The sequence below is a fragment of the Pelobates fuscus genome, chromosome 11 (assembly GCF_036172605.1).
Source record: "Pelobates fuscus isolate aPelFus1 chromosome 11, aPelFus1.pri, whole genome shotgun sequence".
In the NCBI taxonomy this organism is placed as follows: Eukaryota; Metazoa; Chordata; class Amphibia; order Anura; family Pelobatidae; genus Pelobates; species Pelobates fuscus.
This window is the reverse complement of record NC_086327.1, coordinates 40,347,929-40,364,018: the sequence shown is the minus strand read 5'-3', so window position 1 is coordinate 40,364,018 and position 16,090 is coordinate 40,347,929. Positions and strand designations below refer to the sequence as shown.

General features: G+C 46.0%; 1 protein-coding gene across 4 annotated transcripts in view; it reads left to right on the top strand.

Moving 5' to 3' along the window:
- Positions 1-404: 404 nt before the first annotated feature.
- LOC134578157 (circularly permutated Ras protein 1-like) overlaps positions 405-16,090 on the top strand; it is a 110,331-nt gene continuing 94,645 nt past the window's right edge. For 2 of the 4 annotated variants that reach the window (XM_063437161.1, XM_063437160.1), the window contains exon 1: positions 405-457. The gene's annotated coding sequence lies outside the window, so the exon portion shown is untranslated. The remainder of the gene's footprint in view (positions 458-16,090) is intronic. The other 2 variants (XM_063437162.1, XM_063437163.1) reach the window with 2 other exon arrangements.

Genomic DNA, 16,090 nt, shown 5'->3' with positions numbered 1-16,090 from the left:
AGCAGTTAATATGTGTGATTCATTGCAAGGGACATTATGTCAGAACTTTGTAGCCACACTTGGACAAGATGCACCCCAGAGGAAATCTAAGATAAACCACTTTGAAATCCTTATTGTGAAAATGAATACAAAAAAATACACTCTAACATTTTATATATTTCTATAACATTATACACCTCCGTTTATACTATAGATTTAGTAATGAAAAAAATGGAACATCTGTCTTGTTTTCTCAATTATCATTCAACCCAAGCACAACTCCCTCTAGTGGTCATTACCATTATAACATACCATTATTATATTACTGTCTTGACGTCAAGAGGAACAGGTAGGGTGGGTTGGTAGATATGAGCCATTCAAACAGGTGCTGCCACTCCTGGTTAGTAAGTCTTAGGAGTTCAGCATGAAACACAACTCTCTTTCTTAGGAAAAGAAACTAAGAAACAGCACTGAGCAGGTATGTGTACCCTTGCACGCTATCAGTTATTGTTATTGCAAAGTCGTTTCATTCACATAATCTTTTATCTGCTTTGGCAATGTTAGACACACAGGGCTGGTTATTGCAGTGTTTAGAAAATGTATTTTTCTATCAGTATATTTAATGAGGATTAATAGTATCCATCTGTGTCTGTCATTCACAAATATTTTTTCTTATCTCTGTCCCTGGATCAAAGATGTGAGGGTGTTTTTTTTGGGGGGGGGGGGGGGAGGGGGGGGAGGGGGGGGGGGGGGGTTAACCCCTTAAGGACACATGACATGTGTGACATGTCATGATTCCCTTTTATTCCAGACACTTGGTCCTTAAGGGGTTGAAGGGACTCTAGCAATAAAAAAAGTTTTGTAATATTTAGAAAATGGAGAAATTATCATGAATTGTAATAGAATAATCAGGAACAGAACATTGATTTACACGATATCCTCATGATGTTCACTGTCAGTCTTTTGCCTTTTTTCTTAAAACTTTTAGAATTTTGGTCAGTTTCCTTATCCCAGCTATCTGCTGTTGTGATGTATTTGTTCATAGAAGGGATGGGGTTAATGTACTGTTGTTTGTGCATTTGTAGTATTTTCCTATGTACGCTTGCTAGATAGTTAAGTACAAATTCAGACCAGTTCTTTCTTGTACCATGTTGAATTTTCCTAGTCAAATGTTGCTGAAAAGTGCAGGAAGGTAAATTATTATATATTGCCCTAAAATTAACTAAATATATTTAAATTCACATCCCCTAGAGATAGACGTTTTTTGCTTTTGAAGGGGAACTGTTATTTTCTTAGGTTTTTAATATTATGTTTACTTATCCCTATATTTAACAAATATATATTTGTGCGGTGTGATAAATAAAATGTGTTGTAGAATTTCACACCTCTTTATCTTACTACTGTGCCCTCCGTCTTCGCTCCCTGTCAATCATTGTTATAAGCTCTGCCCTTTGCACCTGGCGGTCTCAATAGAGAAAGAATAGAAGAAATGAAACTATGAGGAGATTTATCAAAGTGTCATAGAAAGCTGTGTGCCTTTTTAACATATTTTTTGAATGCACTATATTAAATCTGGAGAGGGTGTTGTGTTTTGCTTCTTTTGCACCAAGGGATTTTTGAATATACGTCTTTTTTTTTTGTTTACAGCGAGGGAAAAAAGTATTTGATCCCCTGCTGATTTTGAACTTTTGCCCACTGACAAAGTGGTGATTACACCTAATGGTAGGTGTATTTTAACAGTGAGAGACAGAATAACAAAACAAACAAATCCAGAAAAACGAATGTCAACAAAAGTTATAAATTGATTTGCATGTCAATGAGTGAAATAAGTATTTGACCCCTTTGATTTGGTGGCAAAACCCTTGATCATAGAGGTCAGACTTTTCTTGTAGTTGGCCACCCGGTTTGCACACATCTCAGGAGGGATTTTGTCCCACTCCTCTTTGTAGATCCTCTCCAAGTCATTGAGGTTTTGAGGCTGAAGTTTGGCAACTCGAACCTTCAGCTCCCTCCACAGATTTTCTATGGGATTAAGGTGTGGGCCTTAATGTGCTTCTTCTTGAGCCACTCCTTTGTTGCCTTGGCTGTGTGTTTTGGGTCATTGTCATGCTGGAATATCCATCCACAACCCATTTTCAATGCCCTGGCTGAGGGAAGGAGGTTATCACCCAAGATTTGACGTACATGGCCCCGTCCATCGTTCCTTTGATGTGGTGCAGTTGTCCTGTCCCCTTAGCAGAAAGACACCCCCAAAGCCTAATGTTTCCACCTCCATGTCTGATGGTGGGGATGGTGTTCTTGGGGTCATAGGCAGTATTCCTCCTCCTCCAAACATGGCGAGTTAAGTTGGTGCCAAAAAGCTTGATTTTGGTCTCATCTGACCACAACACTTTTACCCAGTTCTCCTCTGAATCATTCAGATGTTAATTGGCAAACTTCAGATGGGCCTGTACATGTGCAGGGGGACATTGCGGTTGCTGCAGGATTTCAGTCCTTCACGGCGTAGTGTGTTACCAATTGTTTTCTTGGTAACTATGGTCCTGGCTGTCTTGAGATCATTAACAAGATCCTCCCTTGTAGTTCTGGGCTGATTCCTTACGATCCTCATGATCATTGAAACTCCACAAGGTGAGATCTTGCAAGCAGCGCCAGTCCGAGGGAGACCGACACCTATTTTGTGTTTCTTACATTTAATCGTACCAACTGTTGTCACCTTCTCACCAAGCTGCTTGGCGATGGTCTTGTAGCCCATTCCAGCCTTGTGTAGGTCTACAATCTTGTCCCTGACATCGTGGGACAGGTCTTTGGTTTTGGCCATGGTAGAGTGTTTGGAATCTGACAGATGTCTTTTATACAGGTAACATGATGTGATTAGGAGCACTCCCATTAAGAGTGTGCAGCTAATCTCAGTTCGATGCCTGTATGATAGACACCTGGGAGCCAGAAATCTTGTTGATTGATGTGGGAACAAATACTTATTTTACTCATTGACATGCAAATCAAGTTATAACTTTTTTGACATGCGTTTTCCTGGATTTTTTGTTTACTATTCGGTCTCTCACTGTTAAAATACACCTACCAGGCCAGGCCCGGACTGGCCATTGGGCATACCGGGCAAAAGCCGGCCCTGCTGTGTGCCTCCATGGGCCGGTGGGGGGATCAAAGATCTCCCTCACCGGCCCAGAGGCACTGACATGCGGCCGCCGACTGGGGAGTGAGGGAGGGAGGAGAGAGGACCGGCGGAGCTCGGGCCAGCAGCTCCACCGGGTCCTCTCGCGGTATTCTGAGCGTTGCCGTGGTTACCACTGCAATGCTCAGATCTCGCGAGAGTGAACTCTAGCCTGCAGGCTAGAGTTCACTCTCACCACTGGACCATCAGGGAAGGAAGCATGGTCCCCCCTCATGGCAGAACGGCTCCCCCCCTCCCAGGCTAAAGGTAAGAAGGGGGGGCGGATATATATATAGCTTTTTTTAAATTATTAAAATAAATATTAAAAAAATATTAAAAGAAATAAATTCACACTCATACACAGCACCCTCAGACACACACAGCCCCCCCAAAAACACACAGCACCCCCAGAAACACACAACACCCAGACACAGCACCCTCAGACACACACACAGCACCTCAGACACACACAGCACCTCAGACACACACAGCACCCCCAGACACACACAGCACCCTCAGACACAAACAGCACCCCCAGAAACACACAGCACCCCCAGAAACACACAGCACCCCCAGAAACACACAACATCCAGACATACACAGCACCATCAGACACACACACAGCACCCTCAGACACACACAGCACCCTCAGACACACACAGCACCCTCGGACACACACAGCAGCCCCAGAAACACACAGCACCCTCAGACACACACAACACCCAGACACACACAGCACCCACAGAAACACACAGCACCTTCAGACACACACAACACCCAGACACACACAACACCCAGACACACACAGCACCCTCAGACACACACACAGCACCCTCAGACACACACAGCACCCCCAGAAACACACAGCACCCTCAGACACACACAACACCCAGACACACACAGCACCCCCAGAAACACACAGCACCCAGACACACACAGCACCCGCAGAAACACACAGCACCCAGACACACACTCAAAGATCTCCCTCACCGGGCCAGAGGCACTGACATGCGGCCGCCGGCTGGTAGGGCCGGTGCTTGGATTTTTAGGTACATAGGCGAAGATGCATTTTTCCGCCCCCCCCCCCCCCCCAAAAAAAAACATCTTCACCTATGTGCCTCTTAACCAGCCCCTCTCCCCTCCCTGACCATTAATGGTCCCTTCCCTGTCCTTAAGTGTTCTTCTCCCCTACCCCCTCTTTTCCCTGTCTCTTGGTGTTTCTCTCCCATTCCCTCCCTGTCCCTTGGTGCACCCCACACCCTTTTAGTGGTCACACTCCCCTTCCTGGTGTGTCAGTGTGTACAGAGTGTAGCGGAGCGGAGCGCGGTACAGGAGCTTCAGTTTTCTGTACCCGGCCGAACTGACAGGGAGTGCTCTCTCTGTGAGCACCTCCTGTCAGTCTGGCCAGGTACAGGAAACAGAAGCTCCTGTACCGCGCTCCGCTACACTCTGTACACACTGACAGTCACACACTCAATGACAAACACACAGACGTCACTGACAGACACAGACTCATTGATCTGACACACACTCATTCATTGACACTGACAGACCCACACTGATTGACACTCATTGACAGACACACTAATAGTCACACACAGACTCAATGACAAACATACTCTCACTGATTTGACAGATACACACTCATACACTGACAAACACACTCATCATACACTGACAGACACACTCATACACTCACATGCACACACACAGACGCACTCACACACACACACACGCTGTCACTCACAGACGCACACGCTGTCACTCACAGACGCACACGCTGTCACTCACAGACGCACACGCTGTCACTCACAGACGCACACGCTGTCACTCACAGACGCACACGCTGTCACTCACAGACGCACACTGTCACTCACAGACGCACACTGTCACTCACAGACACACACTGTCACTCACACACAGACACATACACTCACACACACACACAGACACATACACTCACACACACACACAGACACATACACTCACACACAGACACATACACTCACACACACACACACACACACATACACATACACTCACACACAGACACATACACTCACACACACACAGACACACACACACACACACATACACTCACACACACAGACACATACACTCACTAATTATTTTATAAATAAATATTTTCCACCCAGCCTCCCTACCTGGAGAGCTGGTGTGGATGATGAATCCTTCCCTGGGGTCCAGTGGGGCTGCTGGGCGGCGTGCGGCTGTGCTGAGATGAGACGCGGCGAGGGAGCTATAACCTCTCTGCTCTGCTCCCTCGCGCGCTGCCTGTCTGCTGATACCGCGGGAGCCGGAATATGACGTCATATTCCGGCTCCCGCGGTATCAGCAGACAGGCAGCGCGCGAGGGAGCAGAGCAGAGAGATTAGAGCTCCCTCGCCGTGTCTGATCTCAGCACAGCCGCACACAGCACCGGGGGCCGAGATGGTGGCCCGGCAGGAGGGAGAGCTTCCCTCCTGCCGGTCACTGAAATCTTGCGCCCCCAGAGCCCGTGCGCCCTAAGGCGGCCGCCTATGCCGCCTTATGGACGCGCCGGCCCTGCCGGCTGGGGAGTGAGGGAGGGAGGAGAGAGGACCGGCGGAGCTCAGGCCAGCAGCTCCACTGGGTCCTCTCGCGGTATTCTGAGCGTTGCCGTGGTTACCACGGCAATGCTCAGATCTCGCGAGAGTGAACTCTAGCCTGCAGGCTAGAGTTCACTCTCACCACTGGACCATCAGGGAAGGAAGCATGGTCCCCCCTCATGGCAGAACGGCTCCCCCCCTCCCAGGCTAAAGGTAAGAAGGGGGGGCGGATATATATAGCTTTTTTTAAATTATAAAAATAAATATTAAAAAAATATTAAAAGAAATAAATTCACACTCATACACAGCACCCCCAAAAACACACACATAGCACCTACAGAAACACGCAGCACCCTCAGACACACACAACACCCAGACACACACATCACCCCCAGAAACACACAGCACCCCTAGAAACACACAGCACCCCCAGAAACACACAACACCCTCAGACACACACACAACACCCTCAGACACACACACAACACCCTCAGACACACACACAGCACCCTCAGACACACACACAGCACCCTCAGACACACACAGCACCCCCAGACACACACAGCACCCCCAGAAACACACAGCACCCTCAGACACACACACACAGCACCCTCAGACACACACAGCACCCCCAGACACACACAGCACCCTCGGACACACACAGCACCCCCAGAAACACACAGCACCCTCAGACACACACAACACCCAGACACACACAGCACCCACAGAAACACACAGCACCCTCAGACACACACAACACCCAGACACACACAGCACCCTCAGACACACACACAGCACCCTCAGACACACACAGCACCCCCAGAAACACACAGTACCCTCAGACACACACAACACCCAGACACACACAGCACCCCCAGAAACACACAGCACCCAGACACACACAGCACCCGCAGTAACACACAGCACCCAGACACACACAGCACCCTCAGACACACACACAGCACCCTCAGACACACACACAGCACCCTCAGACACACACAGCACCCCCAGAAACACACAGCACCCTCAGACACACACAGCACCCTCAGACACACACAGCACCCTCAGACACACACAGCACCCAGACACACACAGCACCCTCAGACACACACAGCACCCTCAGACACACACAGCGCACCCTCAGACACACACAGCGCACCCTCAGACACACACAGCGCACCCTCAGACACACACAGCGCACCCTCAGACACACACAGCACCCCCAGACACGCACAGCACCCCCAGACACGCACAGCACCCAGACACACACAGCACCCTCAGACACACACAGCCCCCAGACACACACGCAGCCCCCAGACACACACGCAGCCCCCAGACACACACGCAGCACCCAGATACACACGCAGCACCCAGATACACACGCAGCACCCAGACACACATGCAGCATCCCCAGACACACACAGCACCCACACATAGCACACTCCCACACATATACAGCACACACACACACACACACACACACACATATATATATATATATATATATATATATATATATATAATAAATAAAATAACCCTCAGTGAGTTAACAGACAAAAAACAAATTAGAGACCTAGAATGTGACGGCAGATAAAAACACCCTCACACACAGCACCCCCTTGCACACACTGCACCCCTCACACACACACACACACGCCCCTCACACATACATTACGTCCAAATATATATATACACACTACAGCACCCCTCACACGGCACCACTACACACATTACGCTCCAGATACACGCTAGATCCCTGTCACGACACTCCTTAGTCAATATGCCCTCGTGCAGTACTCGCACTCACCACTCTTTCTGTTTGGCACTGTTCTCATTTCCTTTCGTTAGGCACTACACCTGGCCCTTGTTTAGCACCTATATATTCTGGTTTCTCCCCTCACTCCCTGTCAGATCACTATCCTCTATCCTTGACCCTGTACCTGCCGTTTCCTGGTTCCCGTGATTCTGGCGCCTTGCTCCTGTCTCTTGTTTCCTGTGTATCCTGTGTATCCTGTGTATCCTGTGTATCCTGTGTATCCTGAGTATCCTGAGTATCCTGTGTTTCCTGTGTTTCCTGATCCGGTGTTCCGATGTCCTTATGGTCCTGTGTTCTTGTCTCTGCCTGGTCCTGTGTCCTGTGCCTCCTGTTCCAGTGTTCGCCTGCAGTGTTCCTGCCTAGACTCCTTCTCCAGTGATTCTGACCTTGCTGCATTATTTCTGTGTGACCTGCTTAGGGCTTTGCCCCTTGATGTTCATTTAGTACTTGGTGGCTGCACTACCCTGACTAAGCCTTTACCTTTGCCTAGGACTATCGTGGACTCTGCCTGCTCTATTGTATATATTGGGTTATTGTATATATTTGTGGCATTGTCATATTTTGTTTTGTATATATTATATATATATATATATATATATATATATATATATATATATCCTTTTGGTTTTCCTTAATACATTTTCTTTATTTCTATATATATGTCCTAGCATTATTTATCTGCTAAGTTGGTTCCCACACTTAAAGGGACAGTGCTGTTGCAGGGCAGCACCCCTTCATGTCCTTACAATCCCTTACCCTATATGCACTCTTAATCCTCTACACACACACACACACACACACACAATCTCCTATACACTCTGAGTCCTTTACACACTAGATCTCCTACACACACATACTGCCCCTAGCCACACATATTACACCACAAACACAAATGAAATTGACCTATTTACACAATACCACACCACACTCTCCACACACGCAATCCTACAAGCAGGCTCCAAACACATGCACCATACGCTTTCCTGGCCCTTTTGTCCTCTGGTATTCCGCTTGTGGAGACACCAGAGACAATTTAAAAGCAAACACAGCGCAAGTATGTTATTAAATTTGCTTGCGCTGCGCAGAACAAATACAGGGCCTTTTTCTAATTTCTAATGCTAGAGCTCTTCAGCAGGGCTCTGGGCATTGAACCAACATGCTCACTTTGAGAGGGGGCGAGCTTGTCATTAGTGATGACAAATCACACCCTCTCTAGCCCCGCCCCCTACTTAGGGGGCCGCTCTGATTGAAAAATGCCCGGGCCTAATTTTTTTCCCAGTACGGCCCTGACACCTACCATTAAAATTATAGACTGATCGTTTTTTTGTCAGTGGGCAAACATTCAAAATCAGCAGGGGACAAACTCAATAGAATATTTTTAGTGCAATTGAATAAATGAGAGCAAGTTAGAGAGTAACAATAAGACACTTTTTAGAACACTTTGATAAATCTCATTGCAATATAAAACATTGTCTTTCGAAACTGAAATGTCTACATTACAGAGATAGGTCTAGCTCAGGTGGCTGTCTGTATGATGGTCACTATAGGCGCTTCAATGGCACATGACAGTTTGAATGTGAGTGTGGCACTCTCCACGAATAAGGTCCCAATGCTCCTCTGTGAGCATTGAGACCTAATGAGCAAAGAGCTGCAAGAGCACACAGTAATCCTGCAGCCCTTTGCTCATTTTTAAAGATTCGATCAATCAATGCTTTCCTCTAGACATGTGCATGGGGAAAATTTTCGGTTCAGCATTCCGAAATTCGGGACTTTTGCGATTCGGGACTTTTGCAATTCGGGACTTCGGCAGTTCAACACTAAGGAAGTTCGGAATTTCGGAACTTCGGCATTTCGGGACTTTGGCACTTTGGGACTTCACTCCCACGGTATTAGGGCGCTATCTACCAAAAGGCTGAAAGATCTAAATTGGCCTTTCAGCCAAATTTACTAATACTAAGTAAAAACTAGAAAAGCTACAATTTCTGGGGAAATTGAGTGAAGTGTTCTTGTCTCCACTAGTAGTCTACAACTGGAGTGGGCGGAGTAACTGTTATTATTTATTTATATAGCACATTTAATTGCAACGTTGTTGCCCAAAGTGCTTCACAGTTACATTAAAACGTCCATTTATAAAAACATTAGCAGGTGTACAAAAGTTCCTGTCTATGACATCACTTGCTGTTCCAGCCTGGCACAGGTCAGAGGATTTTGGCAGTTCCCATCTTTAAACGGTCTCTGAAGTATTAAAAGTGAAGGCACGGTCGCAGTTTACAAATTGCCCTTCAAGTTTGAGCTGGCTAGAGTGAAGTTTCAATGAATGTCAATGGACGGCATGTGTTGCAAACAAATGGTCATATTGTGAAAACTATCAGGACTATGGCTTAGCCGTGGACATTTCTAGTGGCAGCAGGGATAGCTGAACGTTTTGATATAAGATTTGTGTAGGTGGGCTTGAAAATGAGGGAGTGGTGGCAGTTTAGAAATCATGCCCTGATTTTTCAGCTTTTGCCAGCTCCCACTCTAGTTTTGAACATTTTGCCATTCATTCCTATGGGACCAATTTCGCCACAAGAACGACGATATTCCGTGAACCATTCGGCGAAACGTTCCACAAAGTAATAGCAATCCAATCGGGAACAATCCGCACGTTTCGGTATATTTCTGTCTATGTAGTGTAAAAACTGTGGGAGGAGTTAGGGTGGTAAATTTGGCTGTAATAAGAATAAGAATAATACATATGTGAGATAACATTAAGTGGTCTTGCTATGCAGGAACACTTCATAACTAGAAAAGCTACAATTTCTGGGGAAATTGTGTGAAGTGTTCTTGCCTCCACCAGTAGTCTACAACTGGAGTGGGCAGAGTAACTGTTATTATTTATTTATATAGCACATTTAATTGCAACGTTGTTGCCCAAAGTGCTTCACAGTTACATTAAAACATACATTTATAAAAACATTAGCAGGTGTACAAAAGGCCCTGTCTATGACATCACTTGCTGCTGCAGCCTGGCACAGGTCAGAGTATTTTGGTGGTTGCCATCTTCAAACGGTCGTTTTTAAAAAAAACTATACATCCTACAGTGAAGAGCTTTATATTGTGAGAATCACAAGACCCAGACCTACATGTTGATGCATAGTATGGCTCTGAAAAATGAAGGCACAGTCACAGTTTCCAAATTGCCCTTCAAGTTTGAGCTGTCTAGAGTGGAGTTTCAATGAATGTCAATGGACGGCGTGAGTTGCAAACAAATGGTAATATTGTGAAAACTATCAGGACTATGGCTTAGCCGTGGACATCTTTAGTGGCAGCAGGGATAGCTGAACGTTTTGATATAAGATTTGTGTAGGTGGGCTTGAAAATGAGGGAGTGGTGGCAGTTTAGAAATCATGTCCTGATTTTTCAGCTTTTGCCAGCTCCCACTCTAGTTTTGAACGACGATATTCCGTGAACCATTCGGCGAAACGTTCCACAAAGTAATAGCAATCCAATCGGGAACAATCCGCACGTTTCGGCTGCTCACTGTTAAAAAAAAAAAAAAAAAAAAAAGGGTCCCCCCCCCCATTAAGTAACCATTCAGAGAGTTATGAGTCAAATTACACAGCGTGGGAAAATTCCAAAGAACTTTCCCACACTGTGTAAAATGACACAGAGCACTCTGATTGGTGGATTTCAAGCCAACCAATCAGAGTGCTGTGACAGGTAAATGTAGAGACTTACCTGTCAGTCTCTTCATTTACCTGTCAGAGCACTCTGATTGGATGGCTTAAACCCACCAATCAGAGTGCTCTGAGCCTAATTGCAAGGCTTTATAAGCCTTCTCCCGCCCTGCAGAGCTCAGTCTGTGCGGAGTCGTCCATGTGTGAAGATTGATTTTTTTTTTTTGCGCTCGTTTTTTGTTTTTAAGTGCGTCGGTTTTTATGGATTTTTTATTTGGCCTTTTCTGGGGCTGAAAAAAAGAAGATTTTAGAAGAAGGAAGACATAAAATGGTAAGTTTTATTTTTTTTACAGGTACTTAGTTAATTTTTATTTAGGGCCCCCACCCGCCACTCAGGGGTGGGGGCCAGGAGAGAGGACATTAGGTCCCCCCCTTATTAGTATTTAGGTCCCCCACCCACCGCTCAGGGGTGGGGGCCAGGGGGGAGGACATTAGGTCCCCCCTTATTCTAAATTTCAGCCCCCCCCCCCACCGCTCAGGGGTGGGGGCCAGGGGGGAAGACATTAGGTCTCCCCCCTTATTAGTATTTAGGGCCTCCACCCACTGCTCAGGGGTGAGAGCCAGGGGGGAGGACATTAGGTCCCCCCCCTTATTAGTATTTAGGGCCCCCACCCACCGCTCAGAGGTGGGGGCCAGGGGGGAGGACATTAGGTCCCCCCCCTTATTTTACTAAAGGGCCCCCAACCGCCGTTTGGGGTGGGGGTGGGGGGGCAATAGGTCCCCCCTTCAGGTTAGAAGCCCCACTCTAATTTAGGGCCCCCACCCACTGCTCAGGGGTGGGGGCCAGGGGGGAGGACATTAGGTCCCCCCTGCCCCTTATTAGTATTTAGGGCCACAGGCTGCTCACTGTTTAATAGACATGCCCCTACTCGCGGTATAGCGAGTAGGGGCATAATTTACTAATACTAAGTAATCTTTACTTAGTATTAGTAAATTTGACTGAAAGACCAATTTAGGTCTTTCAGCCTTTTAGCAGATAGCTCCCTAATACCGTGAATTAGGGGGTTATCTACTTATTCATTCCTGTCATTACATTGCTTTTATATGAATGTATGTTACTTTATTGTAGTAAGTGTTGCAAATTGTATACAGTGTAACATTCTTCATTCTTCCACTGGGTAAGTATATTAGTTCTTAGGCAATACTGTGCTTCGTAACTTCGTCACTTCGGAGTGTCACAGAAGAAAAGAAAGCAGACATAAAATAAACCCTTAGGACCAGTTTTAGCAGCTATACGTCAAACAAGGGAAGATAGAGCCCGCTAGTAGCATCCATTTCAATCGACACGATGTGGACAGAGGCTACTTTAAGGAAAAAAAAGTAATGCATAAAATATAACTTTTATCGGAGAATCCATGATTAAAAAATAACAAGTGCAAGAAACAAAAAAAGAAATCTGACAGCATTGCTCATTTCTTCCTCAATAATAGAAAAAAAATTAATTATTTTCATTGGAGATAAAATGGAACATTTCTCTATCAGACATATTGCTGCACAATTTATGCACGTAATGCCTCTTTAATTAAATAATCGGCTGAATTACTTTGAATCACCGGAGATTTTATTTGGCTGTCCGTTCCTTTTTCCTAATAAAGTTCCCTCTTGTATAGGAGCTCAAAATGGTTTCTGCGTATCAGAAAGCTCAGCAGCCATAAAATTAAGACTAATGGCTATGTAAACTTCAGTACAGTTGTGTGTTTTTAACTTTTATTTTTCTAAGTGTTGATTTACGCAATTACAGCTATGCACATAGTTTAAGAAGGTTATAAATGACGTTGACGTCTTAGAACAGTCAACAGTCATTGCTTTGTCACACTTCCAGTCACACCTTCCATAATGAAAACGTTATCTTTTAGACATTTAAAATGTTGGGATCTGTGCCAGAATGATTTGTTTTTATGGTTGCATGACTGGGAACAACCATACTTATAATTTTTAAGGTTAAACATGCAGATCACATGTATAAGTAGCCATACAGTAGGTTAACAATACTATTTTTAAATGAAAAAATAAAAACAACCCTTGTTGAATAACTCTGTTAGTTTTAGAGGAGTGCATGTATATTTGCTAGTAGATATGAATTTCCCCACAATATTTAGCCACTCCTTAATAGTTAAGTCATTTGACCTTTCGTTTCAAGCGACAGGAGACATTTATTAATCTATAAATCTCATTACCAGCAACACATAGCATGGTAATATGATTCTAAGCTGCAACAGTTAAAAATGGGATTTAAAGAAATACTCCAAGCACATAAAGTCTACTTCCTCTTGCAGCTGCTGTGGTGGCAAGAGTCCCCGACTCCCTCCCACACAAGTAACCTAATCATTGAAGGACAGTTTGACAACTTACCTGGGGTCCATTTGGTGTCCTTATGTGCCCCCTCTGCTTAGCTCATTGCCTGGAAGTGCCCTCTCAGCTGACATTCTTTAGCCAATGAGATGGCCATGATCTCCGCAGAAGATCCTTGCAGGAGCTTTTGGCTGCAGTGGAGACGGCGAAGGGCACCCAATGGGCCTCAGGTAAGTTGTCCGACGGGTCTGAAGTTTGATTGCTTACTAGAGGAGGGCAATATAACCACTACAGGCGGCCACTAACGTACTAACACTAGGGACATCTTGGGTAACCGGCAGAAGGAGGATGCTAAATTCTATTTAGCCTCACAAGCAGCAGCTGGTGGGATCGGTCTGTGCTCTGACTGCACAGATCCCTTGCGGCTCTGTACAAATGCCAAGAGGTGCCAAGAGCCAGGGCGTAACTAGGCATCTGCATGGGGAAAACTTTCGGTTCGGTTCGGTTCGGCATTCCAAAATTCGGGACTTTCGCATTTCGGGACTTCGGCAATTCGGCACTTTAACAATTCAGAAATTCGGCAACTTCAGAACTTCGGCACTCCGACACTTCGGAACTTCGGAATTTCGGGACTTCGGCACTTCGGGACCTCTTTTGCAGCCACTTAGTAGATAACTCCCTAATTCCCACGGTATTAGGGAGTTATCTACCAAAAGGCTGAAAGACCTAAATTGGTCTTTCAGCCCAATTTACTAATACTAAGTAAAAATTACTTAGTATTAGTAAATTTTGCCCCTACTCGCTATACCGCGAGTAGGGGCATGTCTAGTAAACAGTGAGCAGCATTTTTAAAAAAAAAAATAAAAAAAAATAGGGCCCCCCTTTGATCTAAAGGGGGTCCTATTGCCCCCCCCCGGCCCCCACCCCTGAGTGGCGGGTGGGGGCCCTACAGTAAAATAAAGGGTGACCTATTGTCCTCCCCCCTGGCCCCCACCCCTGAGCGGTGGGTGGGGGCCCTAAATTATAATAAGGGGAGGGACCTAATGTCCTCCCCCTGGCCCCCACCCTTGAGCAGCGGGTGGGGGCCCTAAAAAAAATTACCACCCCCCCAGGTGACTAGGGGTCCCCAAACCCCTAGTCACCCCCTCCCCCCAAAAAAAATATCCCCCTACCTAACCCCCTCACCCTAAAAATAATGAGGGGGGGACCTTTAACTAAGTACCTGTAAAAAAATAGAACTTACCATTCGATGTTTTCTTTCTTCTAAAATCTTATTTTTTTCAGCCCCAAAAAAAGGGCAAATAAAAATCCATAAGAACCGACGCAATAAAAAAAAAAAAAAAACGAGTGCAAAAAAAAATTCCATCTTCACCCGGCGAGGGCTCCGCGCAGACTGAGCTCTGCAGGGCGGGGCAAGGCTTATAAAGCCTTGCCCCGCCCTGCAATTAGGCTCAGAGCACTCTGATTGGTCGGTTTAAGCCATCCAATCAGAGTGCTCTGACAGGTAAATGAAGAGACTGACAGGTAAGTCTCTACATTTACCTGTCACAGCACTCTGATTGGTTGGTTTGAAATCCACCAATCAGAGTGCTCTGTGTCATTTTACACAGCGTGGGAAAGTTCTTTGGAATTTTCCCACGCTGTGTAATTTGACTCATAACTCTCTGATTGGTGGATTAAGTAACCAATCAGAGAGTTATGAGTCAAATTACACAGCATGGGAAAATTCCAAAGAACTTTCCCACGCTGTGTAAAATGACACAGAGCACTCTGACTTACCTGTCAGTCTCATCATTTACCTGTCAGAGCACTCTGATTGGATGGCTTAAACCCACCAATCAGAGTGCTCTGAGCCTAATTGCAGGGCTGGGCAAGGCTTTATAAGCCTTGCCCCGCCCTGCAGAGCTCAGTCTGCGCGGAGCCCTCGCCGGGTGAAGATGGAATTTTTTTTTGCACTCTTTTTTTTTTTTTTTTTTATTGCGTCGGTTCTTATGGATTTTTATTTGCCCTTTTTTGGCCAAAAAAAGAAGATTTAGAAGAAAGAAAACATCGAATGGTAAGTTTTATTCTTTTTACAGGTACTTAGTTAAAGGCCCCCCCCCTCATTATTTTTAGGGTGAGGGGGTAGGTAGGGGGATATTTTGTTTAGGGTGGGAGGGGGTGACTAGGGGTTTGGGGACCCCTAGTCACCTGGGGGAGGGGGGTAATTTTTTTTAGGGCCCCCACCCGCCGCTCAGGGGTGGGGGCCTGGGGGAGGACAATAGGTCCCCCACCCATTAGTATTTAGGGCCGCCATCCGCCGCTCAGGGGTGGGGGCCAGGGGGGAGGACCTTAGGTGCCCCTCATTAGTATTTCCAATAGCTAGGTCCACAGATTGTTGTTGAATTAAAATTCCCAAGATGCTTTGGGAACCATTAAAATTTTAAAATATCTAAGAATCTACCTTTTAGGTAGCTATCAGGGACACTCTAGAAACCCAGACCACTTCAGCTCATTTAGGTGGGCTGGGTGTAGTGTCCAAGTCCCC